Here is a 22,299-nt window from a genome sequence, read left to right on the forward strand (position 1 = left end):
TGCTTGGTCTTCTACAAGACGTATTTTCACCCCAAAATAGGCTATGAACTGATGAGAAACAAGAACCCTCAAACATAAGCAGATTCTTTTAAGGTGGCTATAGAAATTGAAAACAATAGAAAAGCATTCGGGAAATTTGGGAAAAGGGATGATGTGGGGATCCTTCAAAATCCCAAGGTTCATCAAAGCAAGCAGCCCAAGGAGGAGGATAAGTTAGATACAATCATTATTTCCTTGAAGGACTTTAGTTATAAAGTTGCAAAGAACGAAAAGGAACTTTCTCAAGATAGCTCGATTTTTTAAAGGAATGATAGGCCATAGTTGCATGACATGTCATACAATACTAATTAGCATGATGGAAAACTAGTAAGTAATAACAATAATAATGCCAAAGGGTAGTCAGGCAAGGAAACTCTGGATCACTTGAAGAGATTGAGTGCAAATATGGTGGATGAAAACCCTTGGTGTGTGGCATGTAGCTTCCCTCACTCCCTTGCACATTGTCTAGTTGCTCAATCCATTTGTAGACGTGTGATTTGGAACTAGGGCTTCATCAAGTAGGATAAGACCACCAATTATTCAAATTAGCCCATACATTGAAAGAGGGGTGATTCCAATAGATCTAGCCTCAATCCAACTAAGGAAAGGGTTGAGATTTCTGATTAGATTTATTGGTTAGTGTTTTGATTCCTTCACTCTAAGTTGAATTGTGAAAACTCTAAAAATTAGGTTAAATGGGAGAGTATTGAAGAGATTGGGCATAAAAAGTGAGCTATAGTCATCATATGGAGACACTGACCTAGATTTGAACAATAGAAGAAGATTCAAATATGGTACCAGAAGTTCGGTTGGGACCGTGTTGCTGGTCACCCTGGTCCTCCATATTTCTCATCGTCAAAAGGTGAAACTATTCATCTCTGTGAATATTGTTGATCCTCCCAAACAAAGCATTGTACCTTTTTCCTGAACACAAAAAGAATGGGGGAATTGTTGGGAATAATGGTTTTCCTAAGTCATACCCCGATTTAGGAATGAATGAAATAATACAAATACTAAAATAAATAGTAGAAAGATATACCTAAAATCTGAAATTGTTGATGATGATGCTTTGTTCTTTGAATGTAATCGTATATGTTGTATGAAATGGCATGAACATGAAAAAACCCTAATCATGCACACATGCTTGCTTAGGAGTGATGTAATTTTGCTCCACAATGGTTAAATGAAGAATATGCAACCTTGAAGATCTCTAAAAAATACTTGATAACAAATGCTTCACAGATGCAAGAGTGGTAGGAATTGATTGCTTAGAATGTTAGATTTGATAGATTAAATTAGGATGATAAATTATCTTTATATAGGGGGTTTTGGGTAAATAATCGAATAGGCCAACCTCCAATGATCATGCAGAGTCACGGGGATCACCCACTAGGGAGATACAACACCTTCCCCAATTCAAATTTGGGCCCCATTGAGAGGGACCATGGCACTAGGTGCCATGGTCCTTTTACATAAGGGACCAAGATAAGGCTTAAGGGGGAGGGATATCTCACCATGGGACCCACCAGTGGGTGCATGGCCTCAAAGCTCAAGAATAGGCACAAAACGAACCTAGACAGATGATATGGATAGGACATGCTAAAGAGAGGCACAAATATGAGGTGTAAATTGGCCCAATGCCAATTTATGATGCTACACCATTCAAGATTTAGAAGGGTCCCTCAATGAAAACAATTATGGCTATTATGATCTTGATCACACCTTTAACGTGTTGTCAATATAACCATATGATGTTGAAAATGCATATGATTCATCAGATGATGATGCAGAAGACAATGACATCAATTCCCATAGATTAAATGAATCAACAAATGAGAAACAAGTATTCTTGGATGATGAGAATGAGGATCATGGAGATGTCACTATAAACATAACCAGTAGCCAATGAAAGAATATTAATTTGAGACAACTAATTGAGAAAGAGATAAAAGCTCTTACAATTGTTGTAGTTGCTAATGCAATGAGAAATTATTAGTTGAGAAATGGTATTGTGAATACAAAACATGGATAGCCCGAGAGCATGTTCATTAAGGATAATCAAAACATAAAAAGATCACAAGCAATAATATAGAAGCCCAAGCATTAGGTAAAAGCTCCCTAAAATTAGAAAAACCAACAATATGTGCCAAAGGATACCTCAAAAGGTGACAAAATGGAAAGAAAAGCTCCTCTAGATACAACCTTTAAGCCACAAGCATTTGTTAACAAGGAGAATATTACAAAAGGAGAGGTTAGAAAGATAGATCCACATCCTATTTCATGTGCTCCTACATTTTATTTTTCTCAAACATTATCTGAGATTTAAGTTTTTTTAGCATTATTAGAGATGATGAAAATAGAGGAGTATAAAAATAGTGTAGTGTCCTTATTGTCAAGTGTCTTACCTAAGTTAGGTTCACATCCTAAACAATGACAAACTTAGGGGGAAGAGAATAAGAAGGTCAATGATGTTCAATCAGAAATGATGAAAAACCCTAAGGTATATTTAGGAACCACCATCACTAAGTCTACTTCACTAATCGACCCCTTTTACACAACCTTGTTAATCAATAATAAGTTAGTGAAAATTTGTATGATTGATTCAGGGGCTTCCATTAATATAATACCCATAGTAGTAATGAGAGAATTATGATTGTTAGTTGATACTCCATGTGGGAAATTATATGCCATGGATAATAGGTTTATTCTAGTGATAGCAGTCATGAAGGATGTAGAAGTGAAATTAGCCTCTTACCCTATAGCTGCATATAGGGTGGACATAACAGTTACAGACGTAGCTCCCAACTATGGGATGTTAATATCTAAATAATGGACAATAACTATAGGAGGTAATGTGCAATTGGTTTTTTCATATGCAGCTATCCTTGTCAATAGGAAAGAGTTAGGCTAGGTAGGGAGCCAAGGTCTACAAATATTGTTGAACATATAGACCCAGACCAAATGGTGTGTTTCTATGACATGGATGTGGGTAATTTCAGAGTGAACATGGTTGAACCACAAATGTAGAATACAGATCCCATGGTGGATGAACTACATTTTGACATAGAAAGGTTATGGGAAAAAAAATGTGATGGTGCCTGCAGTAAGGAAGGTTCAGGAGCAAGTGTAATATTTATTGCTCCTGGAGGGAAGACTTTCAAGTATTCTTTCTTGTTATATTTTGATTGCACAAACAATGTTGTTGAATATGAGGTATTGATGTTAGGCCTCAACATGGTTGTGAAACATAGTATATAGATGCTAACAATGTTTGGACATTCTCAATTGATTGTTTCATAAGTCAGGTCTAAGTATTCCTAAAAGAATAAGAGGTTGAAATAATATGCGTTTGTTGTTTGGGAAACCTTAGAATTATTCGATGCCTTTTATACTAATTGGGTGGATAGATCTAACAATAGCATAGCATAATTCTTGGCAAATGTAGCTTTGAGGAGTAATGATGTTACTTTGGCAGGAATTTCTAAGGTAGAAGTAAAGGTTAGGCCCTCAATCCGTGACAACTTTTGCAATTGGCAGGTTTTCCAAGATGATGATGATTTGTTGAAGTTTTGCAGTGCATAAACTAGTATGACACACAAGAGATTGAATTCAACATATATGTTGAATTTATGGATGGAAAAGATATTGTATTTGGTAATGAAGTAGTACAGTTGAAGACTAACAAAATATTGAGAGGGCTAGTTGGACTGGAAAGAGTATTTGATAACAATGATTATAGCACCATGAAACTTGCCCTTGTCAACAAAGAAGATTTGGAAGAGGTAAATTTGGAATGCAATCAACTCCTAAAAAGGTTTATATAGGGAAGAAGATCAATCCTAAGATCAGGACAATGTTGATAGCCCTGCTAAGAAAATACAAGCATGTGTTTGCATGGTCATATGATGACCTGAAGGCGTACAATGAGGATATTTTCCAACATGAGATCCCATTGAATCTAGATGCCAAGCCTTTAAGGCAAAAGCAGAGACCTATCAACCCAATATTGACACTAAAAATGCAAGAAGAATTGATGAGACTCCAAGATGGAGCCATAATTAAGCCTATTCGACACTCATCTTGGGTTTCAATTTTAGTTCTAGATAGAAAGAAGAATAGAGAAATATGGTTATGTGTTGATTTTGTTGGAGTATAAAATACATCAATTAAAATAATAAACTTTGTCATTAAAAAGTTCTCAATTTATTGTGTCGATGTAATTTTCCCACTACTATTCATACCATTATCTAACAAAATAGATTAAATTCTTTGTTCATTCATTACTAGAAAACCTAATTTGAAAAGCAAATGTTCCCTTTGTCTCTTGTTATAGTCTAATGAATTGTCCAAATTATGTTACCCAAGGCTTAATCAAGACTACTGCAAATATCACATTAATCAAACTTGCAGTAACAGATATTCAAAAATGGGCACGAATGATCACAAAAGTTTTAATTTAAAAAAAGTGGTCAATATTGAAGAGACATTTTGATGTATCTTCAATGTCAAAGAACAAAGAAAGGATGTTGCCCAGAATTAATACCATCGAAGAGACATGTTCAATCGAAGAGAGAATTTTAAGAGAAAATCATGAGTTTCTCCAATGAAAATGCCTTCCAAATATCTCATCAACAAGACATTAGAGTTCAAGTAGACATTTCATGAATCTCTTTGATTATGTATTGACCAAAAGGCATATAAAATGATAAATCATCGAGGAGAGATGTTTAACTCTTTTCGACAAGGAATATTGTAAAGAAACACCATTCATCATTTGATATTAAAGAAACTTTGTTTGAGTCAAATTCGATTACATAAAAGAAATCTAAGAATATTCTCGTACAGATACAAAGAAAAATTTTATTGGAGAGACATTAATAGATCGAAGAGAGGATCAATATGTCTTTTCGACAAGATAAAAAGATACCCTCAAGTTTGTATTGCAGAGTAGATACAAAAATGAACACATTATATGTATTGAAGGGAAACTTATTGAGTCTCTCCGCTGAAGTAGAAGAAGGAAATGAAGATAAGTAGCTCATTGAAGAGACTTCCTATCATTGATTAGAGGATAAAATTGTCTCTATGAAATTGAATGTCACCTCGACACATTAAAGAAAGCTATCAAAGAGACATGATGGATCGAGGAGAGATTCTTTATGTCTCCTCTATGAATCTGATTGTATACTTATCAAATCTCATCAAAGAGTCTTTCAAAATTGATAAGATTGTTTGAATCCAAGACCACTGAGAGGGGGGGTGAATCAGTGTTCTACCGGAATGATGAATTTTAACCTTACTAAAACATGCATACACCAACCAGTATATCAGTACATATAGAATTGAAAGAAGTAAAGCAACCAATAATCCAATCACATAAATGAATACCATAACACAGAGTTATACATGGAAAAACTCAAAGAGGAAAAACCACGGTGGGATTTGTGACCCACAATATCAATCCACTGGCCATATGAAGAGATATTACAAAATATAGGGGCCTACACTTGCAAGAAGGCTTATAGCCTAGAGCACACTGCTCAATCACAAAAGGAGCCTCACTGACTACATACAAATCCAGACTAAAATCTAGAGAAATGATAGAACTGCAAAGATAGCATCTTCTATGCCTAAATATTGTTCCAGTTAAGCTCTGTATGTTCTTGGTGCATGAGCACCTAGTTTCAAGAGGTTCCATGAGGTCAAGAGTGATGTCATGAGTAATTTCAATAATTTTTGAGTTTATATGGTCTATTTGAGTCATTGTAAATCATAATGTAAGGCTATGTAAGCCATTTTTCATAAATTGTCCAAAAGGTCCTCATGAGGTTGAAATGTTCCAAAATGTGTTAAAAGACCCAAATAAGGGTAATAAGGTTGTAAAATGCATAAATGAGGAGTTCCAAATTGGTTAAAGGGAAGTTATGAGAGTTCCCAAGGATGGGAATAACTATTTAAATAATGTAATGTTGATCCAAACCGAAGAGAAAGAAGGAGTACATTTTGATTGAAATTGGGAATTCAAAAACCTTTGTTTTGCAGTCCTAAAACAGTTATCTTCTCTATTTCCACGCCTTGTACAGCCATGTAAGGCCTGGAAATGGTGTATAATTATTATTAAAAGTTAGGGCAATGAGTTAATTTTCTTTTGGCTTTGGTTTGGTGTTTTTTAATGAAGGAATGAATGAGTTATGTTAGTTTTTGTAAAAACGGTTTGTAAACCCTCATTTACAAAGGTGTGTGCAAGGGTTTGATCATATTAAAAAATTTAACGATGGGAAAATTTTGAATATTAGTTATTATGAGAGTAGATTCAAGAGGCTTTCAGATGGAATTTATTTCATATCAAATGGGTTTGTATTTTGGGAGATATTTGATGCCCTAGGCGGACTGTACCTGCACAATTCTTGTTTTTCTGTAACAGTCAAAATGGTCTGGTGCAGAGACCATAACTATTAAAGAAACGGTTGGATTGTTCTAAATTTTGGATATGTTTTAGTAATCCTAGTTATCTACATCTCCACGGAAGTGATTTTGAAAATGGTTTATGGTTGGATAAATGTTAATAACAGAATGCAAGGTATCAAAACTATCACAACTGGGACAGATTTGGAAGGTGATTGGAAGCATGAAGTGGATGGACTCATGATGGATTGGTATGAGTTTGTAAGAATATGAAGAAATTTTTTTGATTATTGAAGGTTATTTATTGAATTTTTAAGTTTATGGAATGTAAAGGTTGTAAGTATCTTTGATAAGATTGAGGAACCTATCATATTTGTTATTGATTTAATGATAAGGTGTATTGTTACATGAGAAATGCCTCTAAAAATGTTTTTTAGATGATTCGATCGGCATGATCCTTGATGATTGGTTGGTTTTCCATGATGCTCTGCATCAGTTCTAGTTTGAAACCCTAAACCCTTTACCAAAATACCCCTTACATAAAAATCCTCACATACATGATCTCTCTCATATGTTTTGAATTACATAACATCATCCTATTCTCCTATCAATCCATTACATATCATATTTAAAAATGATCTAACCAACTAACCTATATACCCTTTACAATTCATCATACCTTATGGCGGCTTACAAAGATATTTACAATATGAATGTACATGTCGGATCCAAAAGATGTCGGCCTCCAATATGGATAACTTTATTCTAAACCATGTCAGTCTGCATTGCCAGTAACCTGAGAATTCCTTTCAACCTGCCAGTGTCGGTGTCAGTGTCGGTGTAGTGCCTGTTGGTACACAATTAATTCAAAATATGAAGCCAGAATAAATTACCATGTTGCCATCAATGACAACATAGTGAAACCAACCAATTGAGTGTCAATTGCCAATAATCTCCTCCTTTGGCATTGATGGCAACACTCATGTGAAAAATGGTCATGGTTTCCAACTGTCGATTTCATCTAGAACCTGCTCCCCCTGAGCTGAAAATCCATCAATACAAAATACTCCATACTTCCATAGTTTTTGTCTATACTCCCCCTAATGTATACGACTCCCTCTTTTTCTTTTTCACATCAATATCTCTCCCCCTTTAACATCAATGCCATCAAAATTTCCAAAAAAAGTACGAAAAATCCAAAATTGGGACGAAGAATGAAAGATATTGTACAATGAATATCACAAAAATACCTTACCGGAGCTTAATATATTTGAAAATTTCTAGGTAGGCCTTCTCCAAAAGCTTTAGATAAGTATCCTAACCAGATTTGAAAGTGTCGGAAATAGATACAAGTCCTTTTAGCATATGGGAAAATGACTCTTTCTCATTTAACTTTGTCGATGTGGGCTTACCAACCATATCTATACACCCCTTATGTACACTAAGTGAATCCAACTAGGGACTCACCAAACCTCTAAGACTTCTGGCTCTCCTTATGATTTTGTCTTTTTCTTTCTCAAGAGCATAAACTTGGGCTTCCAAAACCAAAATTTGGCCATCAATAGATGTAGTCAATGAATTCAATCCATCAAAAGAATTGGTTATACCTGCAATTTTCTTTTGAGATTCCTTAATCCTCTTATCCAAATTAAATATAAGTAAATTTGTGTTGCAACATACTCTATAAATATTTATTATCTATCAATTTCAACTTTTCATTAATCTTCTTCCTCTCAAACTCAATCACCTGACCAAATGTTACTCTCTTTGCCTGTGTGAACCTCTCTAGTGCTTTCCAGTTTGAAATCTACTGCAACGATTGAAAATCCTTTGAAATAAGTTCAGTGATTATCTTAAGCTTATCGGATGGACTTGCTTCATTGCCAAACTTGCACTCTACGACTAGTTTATGCAAAATAGTGATAGACTGATCAATAACACCTTTATCCATAGATCCTTCCTTCATCATTTTTTGTGCAGCCATCATCATGAGTTTAGTAGAACTCATCTCGATTATGATTTTCTTTTCAACCTGTGAGGTGTCAATTGACAACAATGATGGACTCACTACTGGTTCCCTGTCGGATTCCCCTTTCTTCTCCTCTGATGATTTAACCTTTATAGCTTCCTCACTTGCACCGGTGGCTTCGCCACTCGATGCAGTCTCAGTAACTGTCGGTTCCTCCCTAGGAACTATAACCTCATCCTGTAAATCTGTATCCGAAGGATTGTTGTCCTCAACATTAGTATCATGTACATTATCAACCTTTACACTCTCTGTATCTATCAGTATCTCAACATTTGTCTGTACTTTTGTATCTATCGGGGACTTAATTTCCACTATCTTAATGTTTTTTAAAATTGAGGGTGAAGTACCCATAATACCCGTTCCTTTTCCTTCAACTGGTATGTCTACAGTATCTGTCTTAGATTCTAGTGAAGTATAAAAACCACAGTTCTCTTCAAATAACTTAACCCATGCCTTGTGGGTCTCCTTGATTATCTCATTTACCCTTCCTAACATAAGACTGATTATTAGATGTTTGTTGTTAAAGCTTTTCCTATCTGCAACCTCAAATGTATTATCCATCTCCTCTGGAGCAATAGAAACACAAACAGATAGCAACTCTTGTATCTTTATATGCTTGTCCTCTTGCATTGTTGATAGTCCTCTAGCATCTAACATATCATACAACTCTATCGGTATTTGGTTTTCAATTTCTATCAAGGCTTTCTTCTAAATATCCAAATATAACAAAATTATTTCCTCTACTTCTCTTTGTTCATCATTCTCTAAATGTTCATAATAAAACTGTACATTCTTTAACATACCATCTTTATTAATCTCATCAACTAACTCTGCACAAGTCTTTGGTGGAATGATAGTTACATTTCTAGATTCAATTGTCGGATCAATGTCATCCTTCTTCTTTCTCCTTCCAGTACCGAATGGGGCTGAAGGTGTTTCTTTTGGTGCTTTCTTCTGTGTCGGTACCCTGATAGTGACTTTTCTAACCAGTTGCATCTTAGACTCTACCTTAGTTTCTTCATTTTTCTTCCTTATTACCCTTTTGAATGCTAGGGGTGTGTCATCTTCAGGTGCAGATTCTGCTGCAACAGGTTCAATAAATATTTTTGGTTCTTTTCTCTTCCTACCTTTCTTCGGGACATCATCAATCAATGCTTTGATGTCCTGTAAAAAATTTTCAACAAACTTACTTGCCTTTCCTTCCTGCTTCTCTCTCTTCTTCCGGCTGAACTCAATTTCAATCTCTTGTGTCTTCTGCTTAGCAGTCCCAAAGGTTTGTAGAGTTTCATCTATGGGTGCATCAATTAACATATGTGCATAAGCATCAAGAATCTTATCATCAACTTCATAACCCATCTCCTCAATCCAGATCTTCCGGGGTTTGACCACTTCCATGAGTGTTTTATCTTTCTTAACCATGAAGCATATGTCAGTTGAGTATTTCTCAACAATGTGCTTAAGAACCCTCATCCTAGAATTCATAGCCTTTTGAAATGCTTTAAAATATCCCCATACATTGTCATCTCTTTGACTGCCCAATGTAGCAATAGACTATTTCAGTTGCCTCCCTACTGGGATATCAAATGCCCATTGTCTCTTCCCAAAACTAGGAGTCTCATTGATGAAAAATAGCATTAAACAGACAATTAGGTTACCATACCGGAAAGTCCCCTTCTTTTCTCCTTTAATATTTCTTAGGTTAATCAATAGTTCATCTAACATCCAACCACATAGATCCAATTTCTCATTCTCCCTCATCATTTTATAAGTTGCATAAATGCAGGAGCTAGAAACAGAATTCAGTTAGTTTGATTGTGTTACCTTGTAACCGATGACCATGCTTTTGAATCTGATGTGTGTGTCATTGATACTACTAATTCTCATTGACCGCTTGTCTGATGTTGCATTGTTAATCTTGTTAACCTAATCATTTAAAATTTTCTTCTTCGGACTTTGTCTAACCTATGGTAAACCGATGATTTCCCTGATGGCCTCATTTGTAATATTATATGGTCTATCTAACTAGATAAACTCTCCATACACTCTGCTCAAAACATACCTAACAATTTCATCTTCGAATTCCAAAATATCCAAAATGTTGGTAAACCCTAAGTCAACAATATGCTAGTATTCGGGTTTAATCTTTTCAAAATCTCCCATTAGCTCATTCATGTACATGCTCTTGATATCAGTCATTCCCAAGTCCTCAATATGATAGTGGATGTAAGCTCTTACATCTTCGACATACACAACTCCTTCCGAGACATGGGAAAAAAGTGCCAACCAAATCGTCTAGGGTAGCCACATGTTGATATCGCCTGAAAATCAGCCTAGGATGGTCCTTGACCTCAACTACAGTTGGATTTGCAACAAAGATAGGTATAGATGATGATCTCGCTTCCATGATTGAAGATAAATACCTGTGAATCGCTGTCGGTGAAAAACCATAAAGACCTCTTCCAATCACTGGTGAAATCGCTTAAGAAGATATCTGATCACATTGAATCACCCTTAATCACTTTGAATCACTCTTAATTGCTTTGAATGCAAGGTGATCAAAAATGAAGTAGATTCAACCTTTTATCCTCCAAGAAAAACCCTAATCTTTCATTGACATCAATGACTTCCGGTGGAAGATACCGGATCTCGAACAAATATTTCCATGCCAGATAAGCATCTCCAATGTCTAGAACATCTTCTAGGACCTCTTCCCATGGCATATGCAGCATCTTCATGAATTTTACCTACCCCTAAGGCATCTGCCTCAGTTACCAGTTGAGCTTCCTGTCGGTGCAGGAACAACCTCCTCTGCCAGATAAGTAACTAGAGCATTACCATCTGTAGATTGATCTTCTGACTTCCTGACCCATCTTTGGGTATGATATTGCCAGATTTCATTAACCTTTTCTTTCCCTTTCTCATTTGATCCTCCATTACCAACCGGTGGATTTCTGCTTCTACATAATTTAGCAATATGTCCAACCTCATTACATGCATAACATGTAACATTGTTCTTTTGAATTGCTTTGCTAAAACCGGTATAATTTCTTGACCTGCGCTAATTAGATGTATGTCCAAATTTTCCACATGCATAACACTTAACATTCAATCTTATATCTTATATCTTATGACCATACTTATTACATTTAGAACATTGACCAACAGCAAAAACAAGGTTCCGATTTGCTCTACTTCTACACTGCCTAGCCATGTGACCAAATTTATTACAAATAAAGCATCTACCATTAAATTTATAACCATTAAACTGCCTTACTAGTGCCTTATGGTTTTGATCTTCATTTGCAGTACCGGAACTCTGTCCCTGTTCAAATCCAAGTCCACAGGAATCTCCATTCTACCTTTGTCTCTTCAATAACTCATCTAGTTGTGCTAAACTAATCTTGATTTTCTCTTTATACTCACTTGCAATAGTCAGATCATCTCTCAGAATTATCATTTGTCTCTCAAGCTCTTGTTCATTACTCTATGATTGTACTAAATTAGTTCTTAGCATATCATTTTCATGAACCAACCTACCACATTCTTCAAATTTGTTCTTCAGAGATACAACAAGATTTTCTTCCTTTTTCTTCCGGTCTTCAATCTTCTTAGAAATTCTCATAGCTATAGCTTGCATTTCATTTATCATGACCATGTTCTCCTGACTCAGCTTCTAACACTGTTCCTTAAGTGCATATTTCTCTTCATCATCCTGGTTTTGTAAAAGTTCCTTCCTCCTAGATTGAATAGATGACAACCTCTCCTGTAGGACAAGAATGAATTCCTGGGCAAAATTCAATTCATTTTGTAACTTCAAGTTTTTCATCCTTTCAGCATCATAATCTTCAAGTGCCATCTGAAGTTGCTTTTCCAAACCCATATCCATGGATTTCAGATTCAGGATCTTCCTCAAGCTGTTAAACTTCCTTTGAGGCACAAGGCTCTGATACCAATTGTTGGAATCCAAGAACACTGAGAGGGGGGGTGAATCAGTGTTCTACCGGAATGATCAATTTTAACCTTATTAAAACATGCATACACCAACCAGTATACCGGTACATATAGAATTGAAAGAAGTAAAGCAACCAATAAGTCAATCACATAAATAAATACCATAACACATAGAGTTATATGGGAAAAACCTCAAAGAGGAAAAAGAATGGTGGGATTTTTTACCCACAATATCAATCCATAGGCCATATGAAGAGATATTACAAAATATAGGGGCCTGCACTTGCAGGAAGGCTTACAACCTAGAGCACATTGCTCAATCACAAAAGGAGCCTCACTGACTACATACAAATCCAGACTACGATTCGAAGAAATGATTGAACTGCAAAGATAACATCTTCTATGCCTGAATACAGTTCCAGTTAAGCTCTGTTTGTTCTGGTCTGAAACTCTAAATCCTTTACCAAAATACCCCTTACATAAATATCCTCACACACATGATCTCTCTCAAATGTTTCCCATTACATAACATCATCCTATTCTCCTATCAATCCATTACATATCATATTTCAAAATGATCTAACCAACTGACCTATATACCCTTTACAATTCATCATGCCTTATGTTGGCTTACAAAGATATTTACAATATGAATGTACATGTCAGATCTAAAAGATGTCAGCCTCCAATACCGATAACTTTATTCTAAACCATGTCACTTGCATTATCTGTAACCTGAGAATTCCTTTCAACCTATCAGTGTTGGTGCCAGTGCCAATGCCAATGTAGTGTTTGTGAAGTGTCTGCCGGTACACAATTAACCCAAAATATGAAGCCGGAATAAATTGCCATGTTGCCATCAATGACAACATAGTGAAACCAACCAATTGAGTGTCAATTGCAAACAAAGACTTTTTATGTCTTGTTGATCAATTAGAGAGTGTGTTAAAAAGGAAGATTATAAAAAATGATCATCAATTAGGCAACATTACATCAAACAAAAATTGATGGGTCTCATCGATTGGGCACAAGGATGGCAAAAAACTTCATCGAGGAGACATATGATATCGAGCAGATAATTTTATTGTCTTCCTGATCGGATATAAGAATACAAGAGATGGCACCAAATAGATACATTATGATCAAAGAAAAATTATTCTTGTTTGGCCGCTAAGGGTTGTCACATTAGAGGCACAATTTAAAATTTTGAACGCATTAATGGTTGTTCTGTAAACAGTAATGGTTGCATGAGTGGAAATTTACATACAGACTTGGGTAGAAATTATAAACACAATTGAAGGGCATGAAAGGATATACATTTTGCAGAGAGCTAATTTGGAGGAATCAAGCCAAAGGTCAAGAGCAACCATTTCAAAACATAATTACAAGTGTTTGGATCCTACCTTGCATAATTTTGATAATTGAAGAAATTTCAACCCTAGGGTTTTGTGTTTCAATATAAAAGGGGAATAATTGAGTCATGGAGGATACCCCTAAGAAACCCAAAGAAAAAGAAGGAAGGCATGTGAATCAAGACATGACAGATCAATTGCCTAGTGTCGGTCCTAAATCAAGACAAACCCAACAATTAAACCCTGATGTTGAAATATTAGAAGGCAAACAAAGGGATTTAGGAGATACATGGATGCCTAAGAGGGGCTATGAGTTGTTTATATTCCATTACAAAAGCTTGTTCATATATGAACCTATGTGTAACTCATGGCGGTTGAATCTAGGGGGATTGATTGTGCCCAATGTATATGTAAATGTAGAATTAATGAAGGTGATTGCAAGAAACTATAACCCAAGGACAAAATGAATATGTGATGCTCATGGAACACCCATTGTGCCAGTCACTAGAGAGTATATATCCTTAGTTTTTGGGCTAGATGGTAGTTGTGACAAAGAATTGATGTTAGGGGATCTCAAGGAAGAATATCACAAGATGGATATATTTTATAAGAGGTGAAGATTCCCTCTGCATCGACCTAGGATAAATGGAAGCATCCCTTCTCTGTGGAATTATTTGAAGAATATTTTCAATGTACTTAATACTTAGTCTGTCAAATATTAGGTTTAGATGATCCTCCATGTCACTTATTCCAATGGTTTTAGAAGCTAATATACAAAGTCATGATGCCCGCCCTTTTGATTATGTTGCATATTTGGCACACAATATTGATGTAGATCTTCTCTCAATTCAGAATTATTATAATTGTATGCATTTTAGGCATTAATCCTTGCTCATGCATATGTTTCTGTATGTGGGTCAATAAATGAACATATGGATAGAGCATTTGAAAATCATGGACAATGATACAAATGATAATTTGAGACCTATACAAATGTGGACTACAGTATGGGATAGCAAGTGTACCTAGTCTCAATTCCTATACTTTGAAGAATATTTTTTCAAGCCACTGGATACACTTTTGGGTCACCCATGTGATTATGCATTGACACTTGAGATTCAAAAGTTTCTTCAGCCAAAAGACAAGGAAGAGAGAGGAAAAGTAGACCACAAATGGGGAGACTAATATTCTTTTAAAGATTGCACAAAGATCAGGGTGTATGGATTTGAAGATACTCATTTTCTCCTTCCCATGATAGTGCCAAATAGAGTAGATTAATTGGAGATTGTTAGGCAATTGGCTTATTCTAGTTTTATGAACTTAAGTTCATTCAACAAACAATCCCTCATGCCAAGAACCCTCCCCTTTGGATATTTTACTATCATGGACAGAAGAATATAATCTTATTGATAGCAAATTGGCATTCTATAATTTTCCATGAGGGAAGAAAAGGGAAGAGTTCGATCCTAAGGAATTTATTAATGACATCAAAACAAGGCAAAACCTAAGCGGGTATAAGCATAAGCCTTATGTCCATAATGATCTTAGTAGGAATCTAGATGATTCTTAGGCTATTCAAAAGATCGACACATATAACAAATTTATGCAACCAGAGGCATGAAAGGAGAGTCATGATTCATCCTATCATGGTGCTTTCATGGAGATTGATGATCCCATTGCTAGGGTTGAGGCTTGTATCTCGCATGCTAATGATTTGATTAAGGATGTTTCATCTTTTGTATTAAGAACTAAGACAGGTGAACCCAAGGGGAAAGGAATTCAAAGAACAAAAGAAAGGATTGAATCCCCCATCAAAAACATTTCCCCACAACCTACACTAGAAATTAGTTTTTCCATGGATACTCCACAAGAAGGGGATGTAATGATCAGTGATTAGTATGAGAAAATTCCAAAGCCAGAGGTTGGAGAGTATTATACCCCACCAGATAAGATGGTGGAAATAGACCAATCATCAAAGACTTGGCTAATGAAGTGAGGCAACTGGCATGTAATGAATTTGTTTCTAACAAGGATTTTGTGAAGACATAAAAAGTCAAAGTATAAAGGAAAGAAAGTTAGAAAAGGAGTTGTTGATATAACACCTACCAATGAGTCTCAATTACTACAAGAGTTACAGAAGAATAATGTTTTAGAAATAAGTAAAATGACTCCAGAGCGGGGAAAAGAACTTTTGCAAGAAGTGGGTGTTATGGCCTTCCTAGGGTGGGATATAAGTTCTCCTCTTATTTTTAATAGCTTGTAAATAGAAAAGACACAAAGATGAAATTGAACTCAAAGTCTGTGGACATAATATACACTGGATCTGGTTTCAACCCAAATGAAAAGAGTTTGCGTACATGAGCATTGTATCCCCCGAATAAAAGGCCAAAAAATATTGATATTAGTAAAGTCTTTGGACATATGATAGTGCAATGAGTTGGATAAATTGATCTAGTAGAAAATGTTGACTTGAGCATCAATGTAGAAAAATTCAATAAGGCTCAGATTGAACAAATAGTTTTAAAAAGGAATATGTACAAATCAAGAAGTGAGTTGATAGAACAAGAAAATGGAAAACTCAAACATAAGTTAAAATATGCACAAGATCCTTTGGAAACAAGTATTCATCAATAGAATACAACCCTTTTAGAGGCACAAGGTGATGCATCCTATTGGAGAGTCAAAGGAGAAAAGTTTCAAAGGAAGCTAGAGCAAAGAGATAAATGAGAAAAGGTTGATATTTTTGTGTTGTTTCAAAATTGGTTAAATACAAGTATCAGAAATGATAGTTTTTGCTTAGGTCAATTTTGGGATGTATATGTTAGAACTACTAAAGCATTTGATGAGCATACCAAGCTCGATGGAAGGTTAAAATCCAAAAAAGAGGAAATAAAAGTGCAGGTCCTCTTGATGCAGAACTAATTAAAAGGGAAAATAAATTACTAAGGATATATCAGGAGTTTCATGAGGAAATAATCACAGAATTGAACTACTTCAATGAGAAGAGAGATGTGCAACTGCCACCTTTTATGGATGATGAATGCGCAATAATTTAACAAGAAGAATGAAAGGAAAAGCTAGTAACTATGTTGCATGTGTTGGAATCAATGAACACTGAGAGAGGGGTTGAGTCGGTGTTCTCCAATTTATAGCTTTCTTTAACTGGTTCTTAAACCACCGGATGCAAATGAAGAAAAGTAAAGTGCAGAAACTCAACACACATAAGCACAAAACCATAACACTGGAATTTTTACGTGGAAACCTGGAAAGGAAAAAATCACAATGGGATTGAGACCCACAATATTCACATATTGTGATCAGGTTTATAATAATATTACAAGGGGAATGCACATGTATTCAGGCATAGTGCCCAGAGCTCACTGCTCAATTACAAAAGAGAGGGTTGCAACCCCTGGAGAACTCAGTATCTTGCAAATGATTACAGTTAACAACTTGGATTTCTGAACTGATGAGTAGCATCTACAAATGCCAAATTGTAGTTTCAGCTAAGCACAAAGTAAATATCTTCCACTATTCTGGCACACTCCTTTGATCTGTTATTTAATCATTGTACACCAAATCATAAATCCAAAGATAGCGCATGTGAAACTGCACACAGATTCTCAAACAATCTTTGCACATTAATATCGAATACAAAAATGCTCATATAGATCGGTCTCATATATCTGCATCACTTGATTTAGTTCACCAACATGTCGGCTCCAAAAACATGAAACATGAAATTTGTAACAAGAATTTGGCTCAATCTAATTACAAATACACATGTGAACCAAAACAAGTTAATTATATGCTTCGCATAAGTCAGCACAACAACCTTGAACATGAGACCAATCAACAAAAACATCCTAAATATTTTGCATAACACGCTACACAACAATAACCTTGTTCTTCCTAAAATACAAGATACCGGGCCACCAATCTTCCACAAGAATCAATAGCAAAGGCTAGGATTATAGATTAAGAAATTCCAACCAACAAATTGACAAACTCTTCCACTACAAATAAAAATGTGCACCCAAACTTGAGTTCTACTCAATGTACTCGAACACTATGTTCCACCTTCCAGACTTAATCAAAACTTTTGATAGAATGAATTTGCATATTCTAGATGATGCTTCTGATATGAGTTGCCATCAATGACAACCCCTAAACAATCCTCAAGTACTTAAATCTTTAGGAACAGTGTCTCTTGCCAACAATCTCCCCCTTTGGCATTAATGGCAACACTTAGTTAAAAATGACTAAGTGCTAGACCAAAAATGTCATACACTACAAAATTTCAAAGCTTCGATTCTAACAGGCTCCCCCTGAGAATATACATCATTTTTCACTCCTCTCTCCCCCTTTGACATCAATGGAAAAGGTAGGTAACTGCTCAATATTGTATGTTCAAGGGTATACACAACAACTTACAAAAATTTGAAGATGTCTGCAAAAATAGTCTTCAATGACTACAAATGATCATCCCAACCTTTCTTGGGGTTCTCCAAAATGTTTATAACACTAAAGATATGCATGCATTTCTGCTCCTCTGAGATCTAAAGGAACACTCTTATTTAGTGCATTCATAGTATCCTATTAACTAATTAGTAGAGTATCTAATCAGGGAGTGATTAGGCTCCTCAATTCTCTCACTCTACCAACTATTCTATCTTTTTTCTTGATTTAGGCTCTTGATTTTATCTAGTAAAGACATCATTTGAGCTTCATAATTACTTACAAAAATGACCTAGGGGGCATAGGACTAAGATATACCAGCCAATTAATCTTATTATCAAGCTCTATAGTAGATATGACTTGCAGATTTTTCCTCCGTTCTCCAGTGCCTCTTAAATGCTCTTCACACCAATAATCAGACTGACCCTATCACCTTCAACCATTCTCAAAACTATCCTTAACCTCATAGCATTGAAATGGTTCATAACTATTTACATCTGCAGCTTTCTCTAGGGATTCAAAATGAGAGTCCACTTCCTTAAGCATACTTCTTAGCTTACCAGAGGGTGAGTCAAGAGTGTCTTACTTAAATGATGGAAAAAAATTCTCAAGAACACTTGTAGCCAAAGATATAACCTCCCTATCCTTAGAGTGGAATTTAAATAAGTCTTCGCTGGCTTTTGCTTGGTCTATTGTTGCAAACTTGAGTGCTTACATAGGAGATAAGGAATTAAGATTGATAGGCCTTTGAATGAGATCTATGTTGCTTATTATTTTCTTTCCCTTATCAAATTCCACAATGTCTCTTGCCACTAGAACCTATTCAATCTTTCCTTCATCCTTCTCCTTCTCTTACTTCTCAGCATCCTCTGCCTTCTCATCCTTTGCAATTATCGATTCATCTCCTAAGGATGGCATACCAAGGACTTCCGGAAGATACTTTTGAACACTTTCTAGAGATCTCTTAGGAACTACATCATACTCATACTTCTTAAGAATCACCCTCAAAATTTCTCGTGTCTCCTTATGTACATCTGCATTCTTCCCAATCATTATTTTATTTACTCTAGTTTTGCTTTTGAATCTGTCTTTATTTTCTCTAAGAATTATATCAACTTTTATCTTAGCAATCACCGAACAAAGTTGCACTAGCTCATACTCCCTTATTCTCTCTTCTTCTAATCTAGCAGTTTATTTTCTCAAATCAAAAATATTATATAGACTTTTAGGAACTTCAAAATCAATCTCTATAAGTGCCCTACTATACTTATTCAAATATACAATTGTAGCTTCTTCTAGAGACCTCTTCCCTTTCTCATCCAAATGATCATAAAATTGGGAAAGCAATTGCCTTTTTTTGTTATTGCTTCCATGACTTGCTTAAGATTTATACTGGATGGATCAGCTTCAACTTTGGACTTCTTTCTAGGTTGACTTTCTCTGGAGGATTGCATCTTGACAACCCTAGCAACAGTAGCATTCTTCTTTACTTCTTTTACTACTTCATCTTATTCAGTCTCCACTTTTGTAGTGGCCACCACATAAACTCTATCCGGTTTCCCTTTCTTCCTCTTCTCATCTCCATCAAATGGTTTGTATTGAGGCTTAGGTGGAGGGATCGACTTTTGAGTATTGGAGGAAGGTGATGGCTTCCTTGTTTTCATTGGCTTAGGGGAGGGATTTTCTAGATTGGTCTTCTTTGGTTTCACCATATCTTCTTCTTTTAGGATGTTCCTCACTCGAGCTCTTCACACGGCCTCCTTTTTAATTCCCATGTCCTCCACCAACTGCTTCACTTCCTTCCTCACTCTACTCTACATTCTAGGTTTGGTGAAAGGAGAGTGCAGGCTTAATCTTTTCTCCTTGTATGCTCCAATTCTTTCCTTTGTTGAGTCTACCAGCTTGCTCAAGAGGTGTTGAGCATACACATTAAAAATATCACCACTAATCTCATACCTCATGGGCATGATCCAAATTGTCCTGGGTTCAATAGACTCCATCAAGCATTGATCAATGTCAACCATGAAGAATATAGAGTCTTCATACTCTTCAACAATTTCCTTCAGGATCCTTTCCCTACTCTGCATCATGCCTTTGAAGGTTTTTAAGTAACCCCAAAGAATATCTCTCTACGCAATTTGCATCACCTAAACCATATAGAGATTCCTTTATCTACACCGACATCGACTTCTCATGGGCCCATTGAACTTTACCTACACCAAGGACCACATTCATGAAATAGAAGTATAGGTAGATAATCAGAGTACCAAAATTAATGCATGCTTTTTGTCTTGCTTTATCTTCTTCAGATTGTTCAAGATCTCACTCTGGAGCACCTCACACAGATCATATAGCTTGTCTTCCTTGAGAATTTTATATGCGGCGTAAATGGTCGTACCAGATACTAAGTTATCTTTGTTGGATTGATAAACCTTGTAGCCAGTCATCATGGATGTAGATCTAACATCATATTCAATAATGTCATTGATCATCATTGATCTCCCATCATGTTTGGAACCGTCTTTCTCCATCATGGTCTGATTCTTCACATTTCTAAGGCCAAAAACTTCATCGGTTGCATTCAAGCATGTAACGACTTTGATTTCTTTCTTTGTGATCTTGTCCGGTTTGTCAAGCCATATAAATTTGTCATGAACTCTACTTAGAATGTATCTAATCCATTTGGGTTCATCAAAGACTAGAGAATTCACGAATTGAATGGAACCCTTATCCTAGAGAAATTTGAATTTGGGTTTTAGGTTTCCCATACCATCTATCATGTGCTCTGTATAAAGTTTCAGCATTTCCGAGCTCTTCAAAATTGTAATGGATATAAGCCCTAATATCCTTAACATGCAAAACACCACACAAAACGGACAAAAATGCTCCTTTCGGATCATCTTCCATCGATTTATATGGGTGTTTCTTAAACTTAGGCTTTTCCCTATCAATTATGTCAACAACCAACGAAGTCACCACATCAGATGATGCCATTGTCAAATTTTGGGTTATAAATAGGGAAAGTTATCAAACTTTAAAATATACCTTTTACTCTTCAATCAGATGCAAGAAATATTCGTTGAATCTCTTCAAAGCTCAGAATTCACTGCACAATCTTCTTTGCCAAGCTCTCCTACTCTTTCACTTCGATTGCAATGTGAGAAATGAAAGTTAAATTGCCTTTTTATCCACCGCATACTTAACTTTTAGGTATAATAAATGCTCAACCCTAACTCTTTTGGATGCTCTGTATCTCATGAATATTATTTTTGGAGTCACAAATTGGCATGAAGTCTTTTGGAGATCCTTCACGACTGACTACGCAACCATTCACAATCATCTGCAACCTATCGCAATCAGTTACAGATCTCAAACAGGGGTTTTTTTAAATCTGCATGAAAAGCTTCCCCCTAAGGCCAAGTGCCTTAGTTACCGGATGAGGTTCTAGCACCGTAATCAGGTGCAAACTCATTCACTGCATCTGAATCACCATTTTTGACCCATTTCTTCTTGTACTAATCTTTGATTTCTTCAAACATATCTTTTCCCTTATCATCTGACTTGTTCTTATATATCGGGGCATTCTTGTTCATATTCTTACTTCTGCAAAATTTAGCAATGTGATCGGATTTGTTGCAAGCATAGAAAATAATGTTATTTCTCTTATTAGGCCTAGAATTACCTTGATTTCCCCTTGATCTACATTGATTAGCAATATGTCCAAATATTCCACAAGCATAGCATCTTATATTTTTCCTATTTATCATAATTCTACATTCAATTGACTTATGGTAATATTTATTGCAATTAAATATTGTCTCGAAAATGATGAAGTATTTTGATTTTCCCTATTTCTGCATTGAATTGTCATATGACCAAATTTATTGCAAAGAAAGCATTTACCATTGAATTTATTGTTAGAGTAAAGTAATTAATTAACTTTACTCTCCTCTTAAGATTTCTCTTTATGCATACATTAGTCATTTAATAATTAATATTTAATTATTAAATGCTCTCACCTTAGGGTTAGGTTTTCCTTTCGGTGTTGATCTCCTTTATAAGGAT

This window comes from Cryptomeria japonica, chromosome 11 (assembly GCF_030272615.1).
Source record: "Cryptomeria japonica chromosome 11, Sugi_1.0, whole genome shotgun sequence".
NCBI lineage: Eukaryota > Viridiplantae > Streptophyta > Pinopsida > Cupressales > Cupressaceae > Cryptomeria > Cryptomeria japonica.